Source organism: Somniosus microcephalus, chromosome 7 (assembly GCF_052327205.1).
Source record: "Somniosus microcephalus isolate GS21.2 chromosome 7, FLI_Smic_1.0, whole genome shotgun sequence".
Taxonomy (NCBI): Eukaryota; Metazoa; Chordata; class Chondrichthyes; order Squaliformes; family Somniosidae; genus Somniosus; species Somniosus microcephalus.
Genome location: NC_140993.1, coordinates 260,903,770 through 260,910,113, shown reverse-complemented (window position 1 = coordinate 260,910,113; position 6,344 = coordinate 260,903,770).

Sequence of the window (6,344 nt, the reverse complement as noted above, 5' to 3'; positions counted from 1 at the left end):
GTACATACACTACAATTCCTCCCCTTTTAGATTAACAGTACCATAACATTTTTAACAATTAACACTTTTAACATGCAACATTAACTGAAAATAGTCCATTTATAAATTCAGTCTTTGGGGCGGCTTCCTGATCCTTTCTGGATAGCGCCTTTCCTGAGTGTCTTGCCCTTGGTGCGGAGGCGATTCTGGCCCCCTGTCGTCGGTTGGTTCATCAGCTTCCGATGCTACTGTTTCTGGGGTAGATGCTACCTGTATATCGGGTTCATCACCAGGTACGCGAGACATGGGGTTGACTCGTTCCTGTGACTCTAGGATCTGGTCGACATGGCGTCTCACAATGTTCTCCCCAACATCCACTGTGTACATTAGTGGCCCCAGCCGTTTGCATATCGTTCCTGGTTGCCATTTCTCTGTTCGGTAGTCGCGGGCCAAGACTGGTTGCCCGACATTGAAGCTCCTTGTCGGCTTCTCATTGATGTGCTGGAATTGCTTATTCTCAACATCTCTTTGTACATTTGGTCTGAGCAAATCCATACGAGATCTCAACCTTCGGTTAAAGAACATCATGGCCGGGGTCTGGTTGGTGACTGCATGTGTCGCATTTCTGTAGGTTAACAGGAAATTGTCCACCTTATGCTGCAGTGGAATGTCGTCATCGCACATGGCCCTTATTGCTTTCTTAAAGGTTTGTACGAACCTCTCAGCCAATCCATTTGTGGCTGGATGATACGGGGCGGATGTGTAATGCTTTACCCCATTCCTCGTCATAAATCTTCGAAACTCCTCGGACACAAACTGTGGTCCGTTATCAGAGCAAATCTGCTCTGGCAAGCCGTTCCTGGCAAATATGGTCCGTAGGACTGCAATAGTTTTCTCCGTGGTGGTGGAGGACATTTTGATCACCTCAGGCCATTTCGAGTGCGCATCCACGGCTATTAAAAACATTGAGTCCATGAATGGACCAGCAAAATCAATATGCACCCGTTGCCATGGAGATGAGGGCCACTCCCATGGGTGTAGAGGGGCATGTGGTGGTGCATTTTGGACCTTCTGGCATCCTGAGCAGCTCTTTGTCAGGTCCTCGATTTGCTGATCGATCCCCGGCCACCACACATAAGCCCTAGCAAGGCTTTTCATTTTCACCCCTCCCAGATGGCCTTCGTGAAGCTCATTGAGCACTCTCTCCCTTAACTTGGGTGGAATTACCACTCGGGATCCACACATCAAGGTCCCCTGGCATACTGACAGCTGTTCTCTTCTGGATGAGAATGCTGGCAACAGTGAGTCGCCATGTGTTGGCCATCCCTTCACCGTCAAGTCATATACCCGAGACAGTGTCGGGTCATTTCGGGTCTCCTTCTCTATATCAGCGTTAGTTACAGGCAAGCGTTCAATTATAGTCGAATGAAATATTTCGACAGGGTCCACCGCTGGTGCTTCCTCCGCAGTAGGCAGTGGCAGGCATGATAGCCCATCAGCGTTTCCATGCTGTTTCATGCCCTTATACTCGATTTCATTTTGGTTCACCCCTAGAAAAAGGGACCATCTTTGTAGCCGTTGCGCAGTCATCACCGGAACGCCCTTCTTTGGATTAAAGATGGAGACAAGTGGTTGGTGGTCAGTCAGCAAGGTGAACTTCTGCCCATGCAGATAGTGGTTGAACTTTTTCACTCCCCACACTAGGCTGAGGGCCTCCCTGTCAATCTGGGCGTAGTTACGCTCGGCTGAGGTTAGTGATCGTGACGCAAAGGCTATTGGCCTCTCTGAGCCGTCCGAGAATTTGTGCGACAGCACCGCTCCAATGCCATAGGGTGATGCGTCACACGCCAACCGAATTGGTAGTGCTGGGTTGAAATGAGCCAACACCTCTTTTGATGTGATCAATTCTTTGCTCTTCTGGAAAGCTCATTTACATTCGTCATTCCACTTCCATGGTACCCCCGTTTGCAGTAGGGTGTTCAGTGGGTGTAGTACGGTAGACAAATTTGGCAAGAACTTATGGTAGTAATTCACCAGCCTGAGGAACGACCTCAGTTGTGACACATTTTCCGGTGCTGGAGCCTTGACTACTGCCTCAATCTTTTCAGGGGACTTATGTAACCCCTCTTCAATAACGTGGCCACAATATGAGATCTGCTTCTGGAAAAACTCGCATTTGTGGCGATTAGCTCGGAGCCCATATTCCTTCAATCTAGTGAGCACCTGCTCCAGGTTGGCGAGGTGATCACTGTCATTTTCGCCCGTGACCAGGATGTCATCCAAATAACACTGGGTCCCTGGAATCCCTTGCAGGACTTGATCCATTGCCCTTTGCCAAATAGCTGGAGCTGATGCTACCCCGAACACCAGCCGGTTGTATTGGTAGAGACCTTTATGAGTGTTGATCGTGAGGTACTGTTTCGAGGCTTCTTCTACCTCCATTTGCAGGTACGCCTGGGCCAGATCAATCTTAGTGAAGCGTTTCCCTCCAGATAACGAGGCGAAAATATCTTCAATCCATGGAAGCGGATATTGTACCGTGTGAAGGACTGGGTTCACTGTCACCTTAAAGTCCCCACAGATGCGAACCTTCTTTGGTTCCCCAGGCGTATTACTCAATGACCTCTTCATTACAGGAACGATGGGTGTAGCCCACTCGCTCCAGTCCATTTTGGACAGCACTCCTGAACGTTCCAAACCTTCCAGCTCTGCTTCGACGACTGGGCGGATCGCATAAGGCACCGGTCTGGCCTTAAAAAACTTTGGGCTTGCATTTTCCTCTATTTTGATCATCGCTGTTATGCCTTTTAGTGTTCCGAGTTCCTCCTGGAACACTTCTTGTGCGTCAGTTAGCATTTTTGACAGTCGTCCAGGTGTGACGTCGTCATCCTTTTTGGCATCTACAGTCAGTGCTTGTATGGAATGCCAATCTAGCTGTATCTTCCGGATCCATTCACATCCTAGTAGTGGTGGTCCTCCCTCTGGCAATACATATAGGTCCATTTTTGGTGTTTCCTTGCCGTTATATATAACGTTCACCCTTATTTTTCCTTTGGGGTAGACTTTTTGCCCCGTGTACGTCTTCAAGACGATCTCTGTATCTCTCAAGGGTATATGTGAGAATAGCCGCTTATAGTCCCTTCGGTTTATGACTGTTAGGGCTGATCCTGTGTCCAATTCCATTTTCACTTGGACTCCGGCTATATTGAGCGTGAACCAGATAGTTTGGTGATCCTCCGTTTTGATCACATTATGTAGTTTCAGACAACCCAGCTCCTTGCTTCCGGAGTCTGTATCCCTTTTCTGTTCGTCCGAACTACTCTCCGTCACCTTATGTACCTTCTTGTACTTCTCCTGTGGAGATTTCTTGCTTCTGGTTTTCTTTTCCGACCTGCAGACTCTTGCTATGTGTCCTACTTTTCCACACTGTCTGCACACTTGGTCCTTGAACCAGCAATCCTTATGGTCGTGTGTTGTTCTGCCGCAGCGATAGCACTTCACTGTTCCGTATGCCATTTCATTTGTGCCATATTCTTGCGGTCTCCGTTGTATCTCAGCCGCGCCCCGTGCTGCTGCTTCGTGTGATACTGCCATGCTGAAAGCCTTGTCCAGCGTAAGATCCTTTTCTGATAGAAGCCGTTTCTGGGTTCCTTCACTTTGAAGCCCACACACAAACTTGTCCCTTAAAGTATCTGCTAGTCCCGTTCCAAACTGGCAGTGTTTCGATAGCTTGCGCAGTTCCGTTAAATACTCAGCATTACTTTCATCTTTATGCTGGTTCCTTTTGTGAAACTTAAATCTTTTTGCTATCAGCAGCGGTGTGGGGTTTAAGTGGTCCTGTAGGATTGCCACTATGCTTTCAAAATCCTTTTCCACTGGCTTCTCTGGGGTTACTAGGTTTCGCAGTAAGCCATACGTTTTTGCACCCATGGAATTCAACAATACCAGTGCTTTCCTGGCATCTGGCACTTCATTCGCCTTGCAGTATACTTCTATGCGTTCTACATATGTCGCCCAATCTTTGACTTCATTGTCGAATGCTGTGACACTGCCACTCTTCGGCATCCCTGGGTGTGGTTAGACTGGCTAAAAATGGCGTCTCCCGCGCTCTCCCTTCTTCGCCGCTGTGGCTCAAAATGGCGTCTCCCGCGCTCTCCCTTCTTCTCTGCTGCGGCTCAAATGGCGTCTCCCGCGCTTTCCTTTCTTCCCCCGCGGACGCTGCTCAGTCCTTGAACACCGGCCGCGCTCTGCGCGTTTTCCTGCGCGCCTCTCTCGTTGACGCCGCTCGGTCCTGAACCCCGGCTGCGCCCGGTGCGCTTTACCCTCTCTCTCTGCTCCCGTCGACGCTGCTCGGCCTTTTCCTGTGCCGTCGGTCGGCTCTAGCCGCCGCTGTGCGGGAAGGGTCTGCGCCGTACCTGTTGCCAGCCCGCCTCGCTGGAGTCTCCGCCGGATGGTCGACGCCCGTGCTGCTGGAATCAGCCTTCCTCTGCAGAGTTGCAGGTAGGTTCGAATCGACTCGTCGCCAATGTTAAATCCGTGAATCTTGATGTATGGTGTCCTTCAAGAAATAGACAGGGACTGCAGAGGAACAATCAACAGGTGTTTACTGGATGAGGGTTACTCTAAAACTAATAGTACAGATCCCTACTCAGGGTTTATATACAGGTGTGGTCATTGCCGGTACTACAGTATACAGGAGCTGTCAAAAAGTAGTTCTCCCCTTAAAGGTACATACACTACAGTTACCGCTAGACTTGATTATTCCAACGCTCACCTGGTCGGCCTCCCATTGTCCACCCTTGCTAACCTGAGCTTATCCAAAACTCTGCTGCCCGTATCCTAACTCGCAGCAAGTTCCATTCACCCATCACCCCTATGCTCGTTGACGTACACTGGCAAGGCCTCGATTTCAAAATTCTCATAATTGTTTTCAAATCCCTCCATGGCTTTGGCCCTCCCCGTCTGTGTAACCTCTTCCAGCCCTACAACCCTCCGACATCTTTGCGCTCCTCCAATTCTGGCCTCTTGTACATCCCCTATTTTCTTCGCTCCACCATTGGCAGCCGTGCCTTCAGCTGCCTAAGCTCTGGAATTCCCTCCCTAAACCTCTCTTTTAAGGTACTCCTTAAAACCTACCTCTTTGACCAAGCTTTTGATCATTTGTCCATCTCCTTGTGTGGCTCAGTGTCAAATTTTGTTTGATAACACTCCTGTGAAGTGCTTTGGGATGTTTTATTACATTAAAGGCGCTATATAAATTCAAGTTGTTTTGTTGTGTCAAGAGAATTCTGCAGGACCGTTACAAATCTGGTATAGTCAGGTCAACAGATCAAGCCCGTGGCTGCCTCCAATCCTGGAACAGGTTGGTGTCCCTTCCTGACCTTGATTCCGACCTTCTGTGTCCGCTTACGAGAACTTTGTCTCTATATGGACTTCCAGAAGGCATTTGATAAGGTTTTGCACAGGAGATTATTAGCAAAAGTAAAAGTGCATGGAATTGGAGGTAACCTTGTGACATGGGTTGGTATTTGGTTGGGAGGTAGGAGACAGAGAGTAGTGGTAAAGGGAACGTACTCTGATTGGTGGGATGTGACAAGTGGTGTTCCCCAGGGATCTCTACTGGGACCTCAGCTTTCACCATATATGTTAACGACTTGGATGAAGGAACAGAGTGTTGAATATCTATGTTTGCAGATGACATTGTTAGGAGGCACAGTAAATTGTGTAGATGCGAGGAAGTCACAAAGGGACACAGACAGACTAATGAATGGGCAAAACTGAGACAGATGCAGTTCAATGTGGGGAAGTGTGAGGATCAAAAAAAGACAATCGGAATATTTTTTTAATGATGAGGGACTAGGAGCTGTGGAGGAGCAAAGAGATTTGGATGTCCATGTGCACAAATCACTGAAAGCTAGTGCACGGGTATAAAAAGTAATCAAATAGGCTTTATTTCAAGGGGGTTGGAATACAAAGGGTACTGGAGATCTGGAACTTGCTTCTCCAAAAGGTTGTGGATGCTGGAGGTCAACTGAAGTTTTCAAGACTGAGATTGACAGATTTTTGTCAGGTAAGGGTATCAAGAGATACAGAGCAAAGGCGGGTAAATGGAGTGGAGGTACAGATTAGCCAATATCTCAGAATGCTGGAACAGGCTCGATGGGCTGAATGGCCTACAACCTTCACCTACAAAATGCTCATCATACTTTTCCAACATCGTGCTGTGCTTTTTACTTTCACCATCTTTTTGGTCAAATTATGCTAGAACGAGCACATAATCCAGGCTGACAGTCCAGTGCAGTACTGAGGGAAGTGCTGCACTGTCAGAGGTGCTTTTTTCCAGATGAGACATTAAACCGAGGCCC